This window comes from Vanacampus margaritifer, chromosome 6 (genome assembly GCF_051991255.1).
Source record: "Vanacampus margaritifer isolate UIUO_Vmar chromosome 6, RoL_Vmar_1.0, whole genome shotgun sequence".
NCBI lineage: Eukaryota > Metazoa > Chordata > Actinopteri > Syngnathiformes > Syngnathidae > Vanacampus > Vanacampus margaritifer.
Genome location: NC_135437.1, coordinates 27,412,580 through 27,432,919, shown reverse-complemented (window position 1 = coordinate 27,432,919; position 20,340 = coordinate 27,412,580). Strand labels below are relative to the sequence as shown.

Genomic DNA, 20,340 nt, shown 5'->3' with positions numbered 1-20,340 from the left:
GAAAACATGATAGCTGCACAGGATGGGAAAAATAATAGAAGATCAAATCAAATCAGCCCCACCTTGGATGGGAGCTTTTTCCACTCCTGCTGCTTTCACAATTGTTTTTTTTTTTTTTTTGCCGTTTTGAAATGGCGCACACACAAATTTGCGGTAGGATGAAATATGGGCATGCATCGAAGATGCCTTGATTTTTATTTTGTTTTATAGGTCGTAAGTAAACTAAATTTTATCCGACATTTTAAAATGTTGTCTCAGTTTTAGTCCAGTTTTAATCTCGTTTTTTTTTTTTCAATCTTAAAACGGTTGAGTCAAAAATAACCCAACTATGGGTCGAAAATGGACCGCCCCTCTACTTGGGTCTATTTGACCCAACTTTGGGTTACTTTGGACCCAACTGTTTTTGGAGTTAGTCAACCTCATCCCATTTTTATTTAGGCCATTTTTGGTCGACTATATCTAAATATAGCATTTTAGTCCAAGAAAATATCATTTTATTTGTGTAGTTAAAGTCAACAAAAGCTGGCAACATTTTTGTTTACTTTTAGTCAGGACAATCATTTAACCCCTGTATTATTTTCTTGTCAGCAGATAATATTAAACATTTTGGATGTAAAACTATTTCACATAAAATTGTCTCTCATCTTTATGATGAAAAACATTTTTGACACACAATTACAGTATATCAACAAGTGGCTACTATGGCTCCATGCTACGAACTATTAAGTTAGCCAGTATTAGTTAGCGCTCAGATTAACACTATTGTATTGTATGTAACACTATTGAATTAATGTTACTATAATTTCCTTTTTTTTCCTTTCTTTTTTTTTTTTTTTTTTACTTTTTTTTACCTCCTGTCTGTCCAATGTGTCTTTGCATGTTGCACTCGCTAGCTGCAGATTTGAAGATTTGTGTGCCTATTTATACGAGAACTGTATTATGGATTTGCTGAAATAAGCCTACGCTAGCTTCAGGCTAACACTACAGTGCAAAACGCTACAGACGAGCTAACAAATAGCATTAATAGTTGTACATGTAGACAGACAATATAACATGCATGTTTTCTTTATCCTCTGCAGAAAATGGCTAATGTTTGTGTAGTTTACTGAGTCACTTAAATCATTTGTGAAACTCTTCGTTTGTTTCTACATGATCATTTTTCTCACTGGTGGCCAAGTTGGGCACACCAGAAGGAGTCTCGATGAATTAACCATGATAAGCAAACTCTTTCGTTACTTTTGTTACTCTATATTTAAAAAAGTAAATATTATGTAGTGCCCTTTTTCCTAATTATAAAAACATACAACACGTTGTTTTTTAGGCTGGCACAGATTTGTGGCATTTACATTCGTTTCAATAGGGTAAGATGATTTGAAAGGAGTTTTTTGAGTTAAGAGCATGGTCACGGAACAAATTGACCTTGTATCTCATGGCACGACCGCACCAGCTTTGTAGTATGTTGTTGTTATATGAAGTTCTGTTTTGCAAGCTTGACGTCCAAGAGGAAGTGATGCATCAATTATTGCGCAATCAATATTGCTATTGGCGGCAAAATATCTTGATGACATCAAGTTACCCCGCACCTTTGCACCTTTAATGTTACGCAGACTGTGTGTAAATGCAAATCTTTTATCGATTGTGTATCATTTGAATATAGAAGCGAGTCCGTGTTGCAAACCATTTGCTCTCCGACACACAAGACGATGTGGCCAAGTGTAACCGTCAACCCAATCAGTTATGTCGCATTTTGCTGTAGAATGAGCGAGTGGTCTGGTCCAGGGGGTGACTCAGTGTGGCAACCATGAATGGACACAGCACCCACCGCTCGCCTTTCCCTTCAATTGCACTGACGGCGCCCAGTGCCAAAATGAGGCGCTAACAACTCATTTTATGCGCAATTTTTCTCCAGGCCGTCGCAGCAAATAATGGTTGCTACTGATGTGGCTTCATGATTGAGCGTGATGCATGAAATTAACTTGGCAATTTTGTCGCGGCGAATCACACTTCATGATGTCCGAATGAGAGCTTCTCGCACATTTACGCCCGACACGACTACTACTTTTCTGATTTTTAAACACGACTATTGCCGTATATTCATCTGAAAGGGATACTGTACACAAATTAGGGTTTTAATTACAGTTATGTTTCAGATTAGGGGTTAAACTTTGTTGTATAATTCAAATATCGATCTATCTATCTGTCCTTCCGTTCGTCCGTCCATCCATCCAAAATGATTCATTCCATCTGTTATAGGGGGCTGAGAACAAAACCCTGAGGATCTCCGTTACCATTTAAATATTAGAGCAGGCTCAATATATTGCATCAACTGGTTGAGATCATAACTATCAAGATGCCTTTGTTACGTTGTAAACACATTTAATACCAAATGCCTCATGTTAAATTAAAAAGCATTTCCATGTGGAATTTTCAACAGTTTTATTACAGGTGCCAGTGATATGATATGAATATGCTCCGTGTTTCACACAGATAAGGGATGAAGTGGAGCGCAATCATTTGCATGCGCTAATCAGATGTGAAGCACTCGCACATTAAAAAAACATTTTTTTTTTGTTAGCCGGCACTCATCGCTTTCTGCTCTGATTGCGCATCAACAACAATGCGTCTCGGGCAGCATTTAGCGGGGCCTCATTAGCATTTGCTAATCATGCGCTCGCCGCTTTTATTCCGTAGCTCTTCCCTGTAGTTCGTATTTGTGCACTTTTTCATGGCACGGCTCACAATGAATCACATCCTGACAATACGTCGGGTCACTTGCCTTACTTCATGTTTTAATATTTGGTACGTTAAGGACTGTAATTCGGGACAAACTCTGTTTATTTTAGTTTATTCTATTGTGTTGATTATTATTATTATTTTATTTATGAAATTGTAAACGGTTATTTTGACATCAAAACAAGGCTACATGTGGCGTGACCAACAATCTATTTGTATATTAATGCAACTTATGTTCAGGCATACCTTTCACAGGGATGTGATTTTTCCGCTAATTCGCGGAATTCCGCTTTTTTTTATCTCCCCCCCAAAAAAAAAATCCGATTTTTTTTTTTTTTTTTTTTTTTTTTTTTTTTTAGTAGTTCATTGTGTATGCACATGACTCCGACAGATAACATCTTCTGCGATAACAAAGACATTTGTGGTATGCTCTAATATGAGTTACTTTTCATTTGGTCATGATACAATTATTTGTTCATGAAATTTGAACTCTTCAACATTATTTATGTGTTAACTTAGTAATCACATTAGTTATATATGATGATATTCTCAGTGATAGTTTTTAAAAGCAAAGACAGTCCAATGTTTTGTTTTTGAATGTGACTGATTTTGAGTTGACTAAAACTGCCATTTTATATGGGATAGTTCAATATATATTGAAAATTTATGCTGTTGTTTTGTCTATTTCTTTGTCATGTGAGTGCATTGAAAGTACTTAAAAACACGGAAAACCCTTGAGCTCCGGGGGGCCCCCCTTGTCCCCCCACCAGGGCACTGCCCTGGACCTAGCTGGGTGCCAGCGGCCCCCAGACCCCCGGCTAAATTTTCAGATAATTTCACTTTGGTCAAATCACATCCCTGCTTTCATAAAATAATCGTGTATTAGTGGGGGGTCAACTTTAAAAATGCATAATTACCACCTTACCCTCAGTTAAAAATTAATAAGTGCAATGTAATATATGCCATCAGTAGTTGTAATTGCATGTTACGTTAGTCATTCGGGTCAAAATTGCCCTGAGTGAAAAATATCCTCATAATAATGCTCAATATCAAATCATGATCTTACAAATATATTCAGAATGTATTCATAGCATGTCTGACGTCATTAATAAATGGATGAAAAAAATCGTAATCATTGTTTCAAAGAAGAGAAAACTGATTTGTAATGTTTTACATTTTTTTAATATACAATTGAATTCAGTTGCTTCAGTTGATGACGTATGATCTATTTTTTTATTTAATTTTTTTTCATTTTTTTTACTCTTTAACCGATTGAAGATCGCTCACCCCATCCATGTCCCTTCAAAGACCAACATGTACATGTTTATAGAATAGTGTGGTGGAAATGAAGTCATTGATTAGCACAACTGGTACTCAAAGCAAAAACAATATTTTGAGCTTTGTAAATCCCCATTATTGCATGTTGGAAGTTATTTCCAACCATGAAGTAGAAACATGTGACCCCGGTGCAACCAGTGGAGTTAAAACAACACACACGATTGAATTGCGAACATTTATTGTTGGCCAACAAAAGCAGCTTTTATTCAATTTGCCACCTCAGCAGCCAGTGTTAAGCAGAGCTGCGCGTTTTGCAAATGAACCCCAGCCCGGGCCGTGTTTCATTGCATTGATGTATGTTTGTGCCGAGTAGCCTCGCTTGCTTGCTGGCTTGACATCACTATTAAATCTTTGACATCAGCCCAACAACAGCCTTCCTCATCATCATCCTCCTCATCATCGTCATCCTCCTCCCTCTCTTCCTCCTCCTTCGCAACTGGAGATCAATCAGAACCAGGCACGGACTGACAAGGGTGGGAGCACCGGGATTTTTTACCGGTTGGCCACCAGGGGGCGGTGTTTATTTTGGGCCACAAGTTTGTTTCAAAGGCAGCGATTAAAGTGCTTTTGGTAGGGACCAATAGCGAGATTGATTAGCTTGGAGTGGCCTGCATTTTCGCGCCTGAATTCTGAATTATTTTGCCCGCTGTTTTGTGCCGAATGGATCATACGCATTTTTGAAGCAAGCGTCACGTGCTCTCTCTCAGCACACTTGACTTTGTTTTCATAATTGTTTCAGATTTACTGATTGTGATCTAGTAAGGTATTTTCATTTTTGATCAACATAACTATATGGACGTCGGTTACTTATTCAAATGTTTAACCGGTTTCAGATTGATACATTAATACATATGAAAACTGTAAACCAAAGTGGGCCGGTCTCATTGCATCCATATTGGACCGACAATACGATTTAGAGAGATTGTGAGAATTTTTTCCCAAAGGAAATAATATTTAAATATGCTGGCTATGTTTTTAGTAAAACATTAATATTATTAACTCATTCACACCCATTTTCACTGAAGTAACCCCCTTCGCTCCCGGCTGTTTCCTCTCATTAATTTTATGACTTACTTTAAAGTAGTCAACATGACTATTTTCTTCTTTTTTTTTAATGGTCTACCTCCTTAGTATCCCTACTTTAGCACAGAAGACGTTGTAAAACATTATTATTAAAAACCTTTATTAGGCATGTTTTGCCTAAACTTGAAAGATCATCGCCAGCTCGATGTCTCGATTGGCATGTTACGAATGTGAATCCCGAAAGAGATTCCATAACGGAGGAAATTGAAATTCTGCACGAGCGCCGGCTCGACGCACTAAAACCGAGGACAGACGTTTAATTTGCAAGCAAAATGAGATGAACTTTGCGTGAGAGTGGGGTCACTTTCCACCTGAAATGGAAACGTCCTCGCTCTGCTCTTCATCTGATGTATGCGAGATGCACATGCGCGGTCGACCAACTTTTCAAGTCGCATTTGTCTGTCTTTTTAATCATCCCATTTCGGTAAAAAAACGCCGCTCGCAAACGGTGTGATGTCATCCTTTGAAATTTCCTCTGTATAACGAACAGAATGTTTCTGTGCTCGTACCGACTAATTAAATGCGACATTAAGCAGAGTTGCCGCTTATTAAAATGCGAATAACAAATCAAGGAATCTCAGTGTCGCCGGTTTGCCGCTCGCTGACATTTGGAGACGAGAGCCTCTGAAATTCGGCTCAGCGGGCTGTCGGGTAACTTTAGCCCGTTGTCGCTTCCGCTATTGTGTTGCCTTCAAAACCGCCTCGGATGGCGACTGACCTTCAAAGTGGAAGCGTTTAGAGAGTTAGGAAGCAGTAATGTCATCCGCCGGCTTTTTTTAGACGGCAATTTGGGAAGAACAAAACAAAGTGCGGTCCTGGTGTCGTCTGATGCTCGTGTGACGCTCGTGTGATCTCGGCGCTCCCTCAACGTTCACCGCTTCTTTGGCATCTTTTCATCTGCAAAACACTTTTAAGACACCGATTTACCTGCTGTCCCAGTTTTGCCGGCGCTGTTAACATCTGCTTAAAAAGCCCTCCAATGCTGCATTTCAAAAAAATAAAAAAAAATAAAAAATTTGGGGATGATGGCACATCTGCACGATGGCAGGATGTAGCAAGTGTGCGACTAAAACAACGTTTGCCACGCTGGTCAATGTCTCATTTTCGGGCTGTGATGAATTTCAGTTCGGTTTAAAAATAGTTTGATGAACTTTACATCTCGGAATTTACACGCTTGCCTCGTTAATTCTCCACACGGGCTTTTTTGACAGTTTTGGGTCAAACACATTTCATCAGTTCAGCCCTTTTACGATTCCGGCATAACTGCTGTGAGGTCCAACAAGAATCGGAAGAATTGATTTTGACGGGGCATCGCGGGTGGAACAGAATATCCTCACCTCTCACATATTTCATCAATCTTCTTCAAACAATCTATTGTTTGTGGTAAGAACACGATTAATAAATCCGACTATACTGCTGAAGTCCTAAAGGCTCGACACCGGCTCCCAGTCAGCTGTTGAACAGATTTGAAAACGATGGTACTATTTCCTCATAATGGACTGTCCCTCATAAACAGCATACTCTAATAGTGCTCCGTTATGCATTTGAAAAAAAATAATTCTGGAGAGTAAATTTGACTCTATTTAGAGTAAATTTGAATTATTTACAGTTGGACCAAATAGACTAGGAGGCTAATATTTACACTTGGAAGAGAGTAAAATAAAGAAATGAAATCAAATAAATAAAAGCCACTCCAGCATTGAGAAACAAACTCACAACCTTCAGCTTGAAAAACTGCCACACTACAACCTGAGCTACGACTCTCCGACTCATCTCTAAGAGGAGACCAAAAACGATGTTTTTAGTTTCCTCTTGGAGTTAGGAAGATTCCAGCTGACACGAGTGATAGCCTAACACACAGCAGGAGCTACGTGGGTCAGGTTGAAGGTCGTGAGTTTGTTCCTCAACCCTTGAGTGACATTTTTTTTTTTTCAATTCTTTATTTTACTCTCTTCCAAGTGTAAATATTTCTCTAAAACGGAGTTAATTTGATCCCAGTCTCAGGACAAATTTACTCTACAGAATTTACTGCATATTCCTTACATTTGTACTCGACTACTGAGCACATTTGCTAAACAAAACAGCAGTGCCTATGGACGCATTGAGAATGCTCAAGGATGGATGAAAATGTGGAGTCTCACCGCAACGGCCTCTTTAGCCACGTGATTGCGCCAAAATGTTGTTTTTGTTCACCTGTACACATAACAAGGTGGGTTTGCAACCACCTCATTTTAATAAAATTGTCAATATTTGCGAAAATATACCTGAATGGAAACGTTAGAAATTCCGGAAAAAAAAAAGTAGGATTTTTCATGGTATCAATCAGAGGAAAAGGGCAGGGGAGTCTCCCCTCTCAATATTTGCAACATAATAACTAATGGAAATGTTTGTTTGTGCTTTTTCACAAAATGTGGTTAAAATTTTCGAAATATATGGATGGACGTCGCTTGCAACCGCTCGCCATGTTCTCGTCCCTTCCCCAGCCATTGTCCCCTCTAGCTCCGCCTCACGTCTTCTACTGACGCCTACCCAATCTTGTCAAAAGAGTCATTGCTGCCATCTAGGGGCCAAAAATAGTCATTAGGCTAACTAGATTTGCTTGAAACTTTCCCCACAGCTGGCCAAGGCTTTCCTCCACCCGTTTCAAAAAACAAACAAAAAAAAAATTAGATGACGTCTTTTAACGTCATTGGCGGCCCTCCGTAGGTTTTTACTTGACGTCTTTTAACGTCCATGGCAGTCAAAGAGTTAATCAATTGAATAATCGATAGATTAATTGATTCTAAAAATATACGATAGTGACGGCACTAAAACTGTTTACTCAACTCGTACTTGACTCCTGTCTTACCACTACTAATATTTCCACAATTTCCCATACACTCCTCCCCCATCTGCAATTGAGTAAATAAAGGTTCCCGGGACACTATTTCCAGAAATCCGCTTTAAAGTCTCTAAAGTCCCACATTTGGATATAAATATGTCATCACAGGAAAGAAGGATGCTGAGTGAAAGAAGGCGGGTGGGCTGGCGGGCCAGGCTGCATTTCCATCACAACAAGTCCATGCTTTTTAGCACCACTCGCCGCGCACACGTCTGCTCGGCTCGCACTCGCGGCGGGTTTCATAGTGCTCCTCCGGTTATTTATTCATGCGCGCCGACCACGCCGCTCCCGCCGTGACCGAGGCTAACGCCGTCGTTCTCCTCCGCGCTAATGTATGCAGATCACTCGGCTTAATCCCCCCCACCCCCATCCCGACCGACGTGTTGATTCAGCGTCTCTTGCGACTCATCGCTCAAGTATCTCCCCTTGACACGTGCTCGCAGGTGAGATTTAATGGGCCGATGTTCAATTCTCATCAGGTTTGTAGCAGATGAGGCCGAGGAGGAGACATCTCATTGGAATGCCGGGCCGCTGTGCGGCTTTGTTTATAGTGAAATCCATCCCTCAGGCGGGGGCAACTTTGCTGAGGGCCAAGTGCAACAGATCACTTCAATGTACAGCGGGTTTGGCCACGCAGCAGAAAGTGGCCAGATTGGATGGCTTTTCATTAGGCTCGCCATCCAGGAGGTCTTTTTAATTGCTGTTCATTTTTGGACTTTATTGAATTGGCGTTTGTATCGATATCGTGCTAGGATTTGGAATTGGTTCAAAAGTCAAACGAAATTCATTGCATGGGAATGTCCAACATCAACCTAAAAATCCTTCTTGAGGATTATCTAACCACGGAATCGTCTTAACGCTGACAGCAGTATTAACAGATTTCGACTTTCTGAAAGGTTATTCTAGCCCAGTAATAGAATGAACGGATCCGGACGGTCATACATGAGAAGACTGATGAAACATTTCTACATTGTTCAAAGTGCTAATGATTATTACAAAAAAAAATGGCCCTAAAAGGATGTGGTCGGATCTTCATTCAAATGATTGTAAGTACAGGGGAGCAGTTGCGCAGATCTGCCGTTGTTGTCAGTTTAGCATGTGAAAAAGGTTAAATATTCATTGAATAGTCATTGAAAGTTGAATATTCATTGACCATCCAAGGGTATGGATACTTTCACTCCCTATTGCTGCTAAACAAAACAAAAAACTAAATCTCTGAAACTTTTAAATGCTTTAGAGAACATGTGAGTCATGACATTTCATGACAAATTTTGTTAAGGTCATGTGAGCCACAAGGTCAAAAAAAAAGGTTAAGAGGAAACTAAAACCTGCGCCGATTTTATCCTTGGTCTGGCATTACAGTAAATATTGTTCAAATGTTGATTTAACATTTGCTATGAGGTAATTACTAGGGGTTTGCCCAAAAAATCGATTCTCATTTAGTAGGATTCAGAATCGATTTTAAATGTCCCAAAATCCATTTTATTAAAATTATTGCATACTTTGAAGTGTTCGGTTTAGGTGAACGGTATGGGAATTCTTTTTTTTTTTTTTTTACACGCACGCACACACACACACACACACACACATACCAAAAAATAAAAAATAAACTAAAAAAAAAGAAAGGGAGAACAATGATGATGACATGTCAAATGATCAATACTGAGCTCGCCCCGAAAAAAAAAAAAAAAAATTCCATACTGTCTTCCCTTTGTGTGTGCCTTTATTGGGAGCGCTGTTCGTGTTGTACCCGATTTGGCCACTTACGGGCAGTGTGGTTCCAAGCGGTCTGATTAGAGAGTAGAAAGGAAAAGTCACAATCAAGTTACTCCAATAAAAGTTTTGTTTTTTTCAACGTGGAGCCGTTCTTTTAAGTGGTAAAATTGCCGCGAGTCTAATTAGCATTAGCGAGTCAGACTGGAGTAGATCCTTATGATTCCTTGAGCATCTATAAATTGAAGCAAACATCTGATCATTTTGAAGCAAAAATCGTTCTTAATCGAAAAACGATTCTGAATCGAATCGCACACCCAAGAATCAGAATCGAATCGTGAGATTCCCACCCCTAGTAGTTACATAACATTTGGTTTCCATTGGTAACGAGATACAACAACTTTGGAGTCAACCAGCATCCTGCAACGGATTGTGTTAGACACAATCAACCCTAAAAGTGTGGGCATTATATTGATTGACTGATTTTCTATTTTATTCTATGGCTTCTCCAACTGAAATTGTGGCCCAGCAAGCAGCGAGCGCAAAGCCAATTAGTCACGCCTCATTCACCTGACCGCCCCCCCCCCCCCCTCCCTGCAAAGTCACTGGGCTAATTACACGCAGGTAGAGGTCATTATGCAAATTGGGCCATGCGAGCGGTGGTCGCCAGGAAGGTCGCCGTTGCGCGTCCTCCGCTGGCGACCCGCCTGCGCTGCACGATCGTAGGTGAAGGATGTTGAATTATGTTGAGCATGATGCTGCACGCTCACCACTTGACACGTTTCATGTCTTATAAAGGTCAGTGTGCGTGTGTGTGTGTGCGTGTGTGTGTGCCAAGCTGTGGTGTTAATCCTTGCTTACCGCCTTTTCTTTGGATGTGACGGCTTATACTTTCATCTTTGACTCATTTATGTTCATGAAATGATTTATTGTGTGAAAGCTTGAAAGTATTCCGATTGTTTATTATGCTACTTATTTTTCATCTCCTCGCTTTTTGGTTCTCATTCAACTCTCACATACAACATCCGATTGACACCATTGCAATTTCAACATGCTCTGAAAATCATTAAGCTAATATTTTTTTTAATTCCACAATGTTATATGCCGTTATTGGACAATTTAACTTTTAATATCAACATTTCCTGTTCATTTTCAATGGGACAGACATTCATCTTCAGGTCGGCAGCATTTCACTCCCTTAACTCTTTGACTGCCAGACGTTTTCAGAAATGGGATGTCGCCAGTGCCAGCCGATTTAAGCATTTTGACTGATCTTTCAAGGTCCACAGAAAATGTTGTGTTTGGACTATGGAAACGCACACCGTTTTTCAGTAATCAACAATCGAAAATGCTCAAGCGTGAGCTGCTTGCAACCGGTCGCCATTTTCGCTTCCCTTCCCCAGCCATTGTCCCCTCTGGCTCCGCCTCACGTCTTCTACTGACGCCTACCCAATCTTGTCCTAAGAGAGTCATCGCTGCCATCTAGGGGCCAAAAATAGGCATTATACTAACTAGATCTGCTTGATACTTTCAGCACAGCTGGCCAAGGCCTTCAAAAAAAAAAAAAAAACTTGGTGAACGTCTTTTAACGTCTTTGGCGCTCCTCCGTAGGATTTTACTAAACGTTATTTAACGTTTTTGGCAGTCAAAGAGTTAAATACGACTCATCATCATTCCAAGGTGTTTGATACTGCTCCAGTGGCACAGTCGGTAAATTGCATTGCCCATTAACCGAGGGGTCGGGGGTTTGAATCCCAACTCCGACTGTACATTGTAAATGTGTCCATTTACACGAGACACTAAATCATATGCAAATATATCATGAAATGCATTACTTAATAAAATCCGCATTCATCTTCGGTTCGGATCCCAGATTTTAGTCCGAGTTCAATTTAAAATAATAATCATTGTCCAGTTATTTAGCACACATTATATGTAATGTCATTTCACATCATTATTATAATAAAACATATCTAGTTATCTCTGCTATCTGCTATTTCTCCCAATAATGACCATAAACATTTCATTTCCATTCATTTCAGTGGGTAAAGGTGAATTGTGACCCCGACGTTTTGAGTTAAAAGCATGGCCGTGGAGTGAATTAAGCACTTATCTCAAGGCGCCACTGTAATAAGTATACAAACTCTGTGACGCGCTGGCTTTAGAACACGTTTCATAATTCAACATAGGGAATATTTTGGTTGCTTCCCGGCTTGTCTTTTTCGAAGTGACGATTACGGAGGGCTTTCGAGTGCCGCAGCCTGATAGCACCTTGCGATGAAAAAAAAGACAGCAGGCCCATTAAGAACTTATGGGCCTGCTGTAGTTTCCCTTTTTTTTCCCCCGTTTCCTTTCTTAATTAAAGACAAAAGCAGGCGCGGGGAAGACTTGCAAAACGAGCGCGCATTCTCAATTATTCACGGAGAGGAAATACGGAAAGTCGCGCACGCACACACGCCCTCGCCGGCGCGCAACGCAGCGCGCGCGCTGCCGGGAGAAGGCGGCGCTTTTTACATGGTCACATGTTAAGCACATGCGACACGTGCACGATATCATGTCATTATCATAGCTAGCCGACTAATGTATGTAGAAAAGTGATTGCTTTCCTCGTCGTCGTCGTCTTCCGCAAGTCTGCAAGGACGGACTTATCTCATCATTTGCAGTAATCAGACTAATTGGAGGACTATTATGTTGCATTATCTTATTGACTATAGCTGCTATTTTCTTGGCAACTGACAGGCATGGAAAAATATAGTTTGTTCTTCCACCAGATGGCAGAATGTACAATTAAGAATGAATGAATTACTTTATTACAATTTTATTTTATTTTTTATTTTATTTATTTTTTATGCTTTATTCTAGTAACCTTACCCTCCTAAAATAATGGCCAATGTCATTTCCCGCCTTTTTTTTCAGACGGCATGAAAAATGGATTCTATGTATTAGTAATTTCATGTCCGTATTAATATTTAACAATTTGAGGTGGCCAGCACCAGGATCCAAATTGTATGTATATTTTATTCAGTGATTCTTTCGCATACCACTGGACGGAGCCAGCGTTCCACTAGTGGTGCTAGTACCTCACTTAGCTCATTCACTCGCAGCCAATTTTCACTGAAGCAACCCCCTTTGCTCTCGGCTGTCCTACTGGTTTTGCAAGGTCAACAGAATATGATATATATATATATATATATATATATATATATATATATATATATATATATATATATATATAAAAACATGGAACCTACCAAAAGAAAGTTTAGAGTCTTTTCTTTCGTCAGGAAAAAAGTATATTTGTATCTGTTTCCGTTTTGCAGCAATTGGCATTAGAATATAGCCAAGTTCCATCATTATTCACGCATCTGTTAAAAACACTGGAAAAAAGAGCTTGTTGCAACATGGCCCTGGTTGATCTCTTATACTCTGCTGCCACTTGCTGGCTGTTTTTTTTTTTAAATCATAACTACCATTGCTTTTAAGCGACCTCTTCAGTTCTGTCTAGCATTAAAAAAAAACACACACACACACACACATTAAAAACGTATACACATGTTTTTTGGAGGGAAGGACAAAGTATTTAAAAACATATTGATACATGTTTGGGTTTAAATTAGTTAGAGAAACAGTAGTGTAATCATTTGGGTTTGAATCTTTTGTTGGAATATGTTCATCTGGTACTCCAGCTTCCAACCGCATTCCGAAAATACACTTAAGTTAATTGAAGTCCTTAAATTGTGCATAGGCGTGAATGTGAGCGTCCATTTTGGATTGGCCACATCTGGCCAAAGTCATCTGGAATACTTTCCAGTACCCGCAACCTGAATGAGAACTAGTGCTACAGAAATGAGGAACTACATTTTGCTCGACTAATAGAAATGCGAAATGTCTTAACTGCTGCCATAGAGAGGCCAAATTGCGCAACAAATGATGCCGCAATCACAGTTGCCTGTTAAAAGGAGAACGCATTATTGTAATATCCTTGCATGTACGATACAAGATGTTCAGATTTGAGAGTTTGTTTGCTCCGGCGCAACGTTGATGTGATTATTGTAACCCGGTTTTCCCACAAGCAGGTTGAATCTCACAAGCATTTGTCTTTATTTATTTCTTAGAAAAAGGCACGGCAGTATAGAATTGTTTTTAAATAGAACCCGGGCCGCGGTAGTAATTACAGAGTCAGCGCAAGTGTGTCAAACGTGTAATTAGAAATCATCTGAAAATACTCTTACGGTACGTCCTGCGGCTATAATGTTGGCTCGTTATCCAAGCTGACAATAATGTCAAACGGCATGCGAGCCCATGCGATGGCTTTACGCTGAGCCAAAGGAGGGGGCGCGAGGACAAGGGCAGGGGGGTGGGGGCGTGGGCGGGGTGGGGGTCACGAGGACAAGGGCGAGCGAACGGCTCGTATCGAAAGGACAATTGGGAAGACGTCCTGCAGCATTTTCATTAGTGCGAGCGGAAAGTTAAGAGCCGCTAGCCCGCCCCTCATTGCACCGTCTGGTTGTCATGGAAACAAGTGAAGAAGAGGAAGAAGTAGGGAAGGCAGTCCTGACGAGGAGGGATTGTGTGCCGCCTCCTTTTTTTTTTTCTTTTTTTAGTAAAATGAAATGTAGGCAGAAGGAATCATAAAGTCAAATAAATGTCGACGGAGCAGACTGTTCCCGTTCCAGTCAAATTTGCTGAGGCTCCATCTGAAATATAAATTATCAATAAATTAGGGCTGTCAAAGTTAAAGCATTAACTGATTAATTAATCACCAAAAAATACTGCATTAATCATGCATTAACACAGATGAATCACATTATTAATTTTGACCGCAGATGATCCTTAAACTGACAGCGAATGGTTACGTGAAAGGTAGCGCAGATTTTGTTTGAGCAGTCAACATAACTACATGTATTCATATAAAAAGCATTTTGGAGATAAAGTAATTAAGTTATTTTTAAAATCAAGTCATCACCAAAGTAACTTGGTTATTTTCAAAATTAAGTAATCTGTAAAGTACTTAAGTTACTTTTTCAAAGTAACTGTGGCAACACTATTCAACTGTTATTTTAAAAATAACTTCATTAGTTATTTTTAAAATCAAGTAATCACTAAAGTAACTAGGTTACTTTTAAAATCAGGTAATGAGTAAAGTAATTAAGTTATTTTTAAAATCAAGTAATAACTAAAGTAACCAGGTTACTTTTAAAATTAAGTGATCTTTAAAGTACTTAAGTTACTTTTTCAAAGTAACTGTGGCAACAACACTATTTAACCGTGAATAAGCGGGGATGAAAGTATTGGGGAATTTGTGAAATAAAATCTTGATGTTAGATTGTAACTAATTCTGTGTTCCACTATTCATATTCATAAATCTTTATTCCCAATAAATGCTACACAATGTTATCATCTTTTCATACATTTCCAAATGTATTATCTGCTGTCCCAGCAGTGCTTGCTAGCGCTTATAGCGATGGCGCTTTCTCGACGGGAGCTCCCGCTGCCGCCCTCGTTTCTCCAACTCGGCCTCGTTGATAATTAAAGATCAGCAACAGCGATCTGGAATCAATACGCTGCATGTAAATACCAGCGCCGGGGGGGGAGCTCGGTATCGCTTCGATGTGCCGACATGTCAAGTATCTGCAGTAGTAAAGTTGACTTTATGGCACGGAGCCGCCCCGCGCCGCCCAACCCAAGGACGAGGTGTCGGGTTGACGAAATGTTGATTGTGAATCACGACGGCGAAATCGATGCGACGCAGTAAGCGACGGCCGGAATGAAGACTTCCTGTAGCTTCGTGGCGGTGATGCACGGCGGCAAGCTGCTGCTGCTGCTGCAGCGGCGGCGGCGGCGGCGGTGGCGGCACACCCAAACACGGACGGACGGCCGTTATTAAGGCAGAGTGAAAGAAGGATGTGCAAAGTTTCAGGCTGGCACCGGAGCGACGTTTGGCCAACCATTTAGTTTCGACACCGCTGATCCTTATTTGGACCCTGTGTGAGCTGGCGGTAGCAAGGTTAGAATAGTTAAGGGTAATAGTTAACAAAAAATCTTGTTAACAAAATAAAACAGAGCTTTTAAAAAAAAGTTCACAGAACTAACAAACTAATTATTGTTTATATATATCTATATCTCTATATATATATATATATATATTAATATTGAATATATATTATTATTATATTATTATTATTATATATATTAAAGCAAAAATGTCGTTTGTTTTCACCTTTTAAATTCATACATGAGCTTTTTTGGTTTTATTTTATTTTATTCTTTGTGGATCACGGAAGCAACTTCCATGATTCTTGCTATAATCTACCAGCATTTTAAATTGTTTGAAGAAAAACCGTCAGCTATTGAGGTTTTTTTTTTTTTTTTTTACCTACCTTTTTTTTTTGTCTTGTTGTTTTTTACAGAAACTTGATGATCTTAAAACAAGTTATTCATCAATTTTGGTGTGTGTGTATTTACATATATATAAATAATATTTGCAATGAAATATTTACTGTATTTGGTTTCACAGTCATAACGACCCTCTGAGAGAAAACGTAACAACGTGGCCCACAACAAAAATTATTTTGACTACCGTTATTTAAAGTTATTTATTTCGGTATCACCGCACGGCCGTACGTAAGAAAGAAGGTTGAATAGTTGTTTGGGAATTGCAGTTTACTTTATTTTATTACAATATTTATTAATAATAATTAATAAATAATTAATTAATTAATTAATAATAATTAATATTAATATTTAACAAAATTTATTTTGTGCCCATTTTTAAATCTAGCACTTCACAAATACTTTATATTAAATGAAAACTAATACTAAAACTAATAAAAATTAAAGGGAAGCATTTTTGGAGAGAAAAAAAATACTTAGAAACGCTCTCTAAAAATTTATAAAAAAATAAAAAATAAAATGTACAATGATGACAAATCCAAAAACATTATAGCCCTGCCCTGGACTGGTCGCCAGCCTATCATAGGGCACCAACAGACGAACAATCCTATAAACTTGCATTCACGTCACTTTAGAATGTGTGATAAAACTAACATGCGTGTTTTTGGGAAGCGTGAGGAAGCCATAGAAAACCCACCCAAGCGCACGGAGAACATGCAAACTCCACACGGGAAGGTCCTAGCCTGGATTAGAACCCCCAACCTCCAAATTTTGAAGCAAATGTATGCATCCACCATATGGTAACAATATTTAATTCCTCTAAAAAATGTAATTGATGACAAAGCCGCTACACGGCCGTGTCGTTCTCACTTTCTTGACTTTATGGATGAATTGATGCCATCAAGGGACTTCAAGCATGAAGCTCATAATGTGATTCAAAGAGTTAGTGACATTTTTTAACGATTCGTATTAATCCAGTTTTGGCAGCAGCCTGATAAACTGCAGCTCTTTTCTTCCCGCATGTCATCAAATCATTTTTTTAACAAGCGCACGCTTAACTCCCAAGTTAGAAAATAAAAGTCGCTCATTTCCTCTTCTCAGAAAGAATGCCAATTGAAATTGGTCTCAGGGTCTTCTCTGTCACAGAAGAGGTTTGCCGCAATTTGATAAGTGTTGATGCATATGGAGATGCTGGCGTCTTCCTGCCTTTTTTAACCCTCATTTTTTTTTTTACAATTGATTCACAAACAGCAACAACACGAGCCCCGATTCTGAACTTTGATGTATCTTGAGGTATGCTGACATCTCATATAGGATTTCACACAATCAGGATTTACTGTGCAGTCGACCCCTGCTATTTGGGGGCAGGCTGGGACCGGCCCAGTCCATTCATAGCCCAAATTTTGCATTTGAGGCCCACTGAAATGCATTGGGAAAAACCCTAAAAATTCTCGTGTCGTCTCTGGAAAAAAAACAAACAAAAATAAATTAACTCATTCAAACCCTAAAATATATAAATACATTTTTAATACTTTTTTTTTTGGGGGGGGGGGGTATGCTAGAGCATACAGAAGGCTTTGGATCAGCTTCTGACCTGAAGAGGTGGCTTAAACCAATGGTAGTTATTTAATAAAAACGACCAGCAGGTGGCAGCAGACTATAAGAGACCAACCAGGGCCATATTGCAACAAGCTCTTTTTGCCAGTGTTTTCAACAGGTTTGTGAATAATGATGAAACTTTATATTCTAATGCTAATTGCAACAAAACGAAAACAGATACAAATATAGTTGTCATGTTTTTATAGCAATATTCTGTGGGCCTAGCAAATTCAGTCAAACAGCCGAAGTGGGTGGCTTCACCGAAAATGGCTGAGAGTGAATCAATCTCGCAAATGATGACATTACAACCCATCATCGATTTTGCATAAAATGTCAAATATCTGCCTATATGATCCATTTGATCAGATGTCTGTAAAAGCATGTGACATTATGCATGAAAAGAGAGCTTGATTCTTCTCCATAATTTTTGGGACAAACGTGCAAAATTTGAGAGAATTTCTGAGATTATAACATGTAATAATGAAGTGGCTAATAAATTCGTCCGACTGCCGTTGAATGGACTGAACATCACGTCGTGTTTGTGTTCTCCACTAGCCAGAATTTTGTTCTTCAATAATTGCACATTTTCATGTTTTGTGACCAAGTGTACCGACCGGTAGGTGTTCTGGCGGTACACTTGCACTGGAACCATCCAAAAATGCAATTGCATTATTCCGGTCACTGCCGGCATGTCATCCTTCCTGGACTGATCCATTTTTACCTCCTACGCTAACTCACTCAGACATTGCATCCCAGAATTTTTTTTAATGGTGTCCCGTTCTCAAGATAAGTTAAGTCGTCTCACTCCTTGAAACAAAAGCTTGGGGGGGGGGGGCGCACATGGTTGGAATCGTAATCGCCAGTAAAGAAAACGTGACGTGAGATGAATGTCCTGCCATGCGGAACAAATGAGTTGCCGGAGCATAAACGTAATTGTAGAGTGACCACATTCGTTTGCGTGTACTGGAATGCATGAATGAATGGATCGCAACTGGACGGCTCTGTGCTAATCATGTTCAAGACCGTTTTCATAAATGTACAATATGGCGTCCGATTCTGTGGCTGGCAATTCAATTCCAATGGGCTGCACTGCTACCTTATAGTTTCGTGTTAGCAATAGCATCTATTAGCAAGGTTACATCTAGACCAGGGGTCTCCAAGTCCGGTCTTTGAGAGTCCCTTTCCAGCCTGTTGACCATGTTTCTCTCCTCCAACACAGCTGAATCAAATGATCAGCTCTTCAGCGAGATAAGTTACAGTGAACATTAGGGCTGGGTGTTGATTCTAATTTCCTCGATCAATTCGATTTCGATTCACAAGAGTTCAGTTTGATTCGATTTTTATTTTTTTTCCCGCTTCGCTTCGATTCAATCCAATATCGATTAATTGTGGCACATCAATTATTCTTAAATGTCATGATAAAAAACTTCACTAATATTAAATTCCAAAGTAAACAAAGCAACACAAATATTGACGTCAGCAAGGAAGAGATGAACATATTTTCATTATCAATAATTAATTCAATAATTGTAAATCTAAATTAAAAAGATTCTGAATTGTCTTGTCGTGCAATAAGTCAGGTCTTTTATAAATGTGAAAGTACTTTTAAATTCATGTGAACCTTTTTTTTTTCTTTTACAGAAACGTGCTATTTGTGTCGTTTTCGGATGTGGATACAGAGATCACACTAATCCAATAACTAAAATTGATGGAGTTTAACCACCCTAAAATAATGTATAAAGCCCATCATGAAATGTTACCAATTAATATGCAAATCAAATTTAAAAAAGTGAGTACAAATGAAGAACCGATATTTTTCCCAACCTAAATACAGAACAAAACAAAAAGAATGATGCATTTCAACTCAAGGTTTCAGTTTGTGGAAGAATCTGGATTATAAAACAAAATCATCCCAGTCAATTAGTATTTTTACAAAATGTATAAAAGCGCAATTACTGGAAAAATACATCTAGTACAAGGTCTAGCTGTTCAATTATTTTGTTTAATTGTTACATTTAAAGCATCTTGACTGCTTGCTGTCATTTATTTTGTGTTGATCAGGGGCAGATATCATAAGTTTTTCTTTTTTCTGCCCCCTTTCATTTCTTTTTCTTTTAAAGAATGAAATAAAAAATTTGAATTGAAATTGAAAAACAATCAATTTAAAGAAAACCGTAAGATTAAAAAAAATTGCCTTTAAAATTCAATTTTCTTAAGAATTTATGGGAATTTATTTATTTCTTATATTTCTCTCCAGGGAAAAAAAAAAAGAATTTATGGGAAAAGAGATATATAAAATAATCGATTAATGTTTTTTATGAATAGATATCAGGCTTGAAAAGAACAATTCTATATCGATGATTCGATTTTTTATTTTTTTTTTAAACCCAGCCCTAGTGAACATGTACAACATTGATCTTGTATGAAGACCTCAGTCCAGGAACCCGTGTCTAAATGCAAACACATTCATCTGTGAGCTCATACAGCAGGCGGCTCTGGCACATTTCCATTACATTGACACTTTGAGGAAATCAGGCTGAAGCACAGAAATGAGCAACAATCCGAGGCGGGCCAAGTGCGTCTTGTCTCCATCATCCGTT

The 20,340-nt window shown here is 39.0% G+C and overlaps 1 protein-coding gene across 2 annotated transcripts in view; it reads left to right on the top strand.

Moving 5' to 3' along the window:
* Positions 1 to 20,340, top strand: part of lingo1a (leucine rich repeat and Ig domain containing 1a) — a 363,354-nt gene that overhangs the window by 246,303 nt on the left and 96,711 nt on the right. The gene's annotated exons all lie outside the window — the stretch shown is intronic.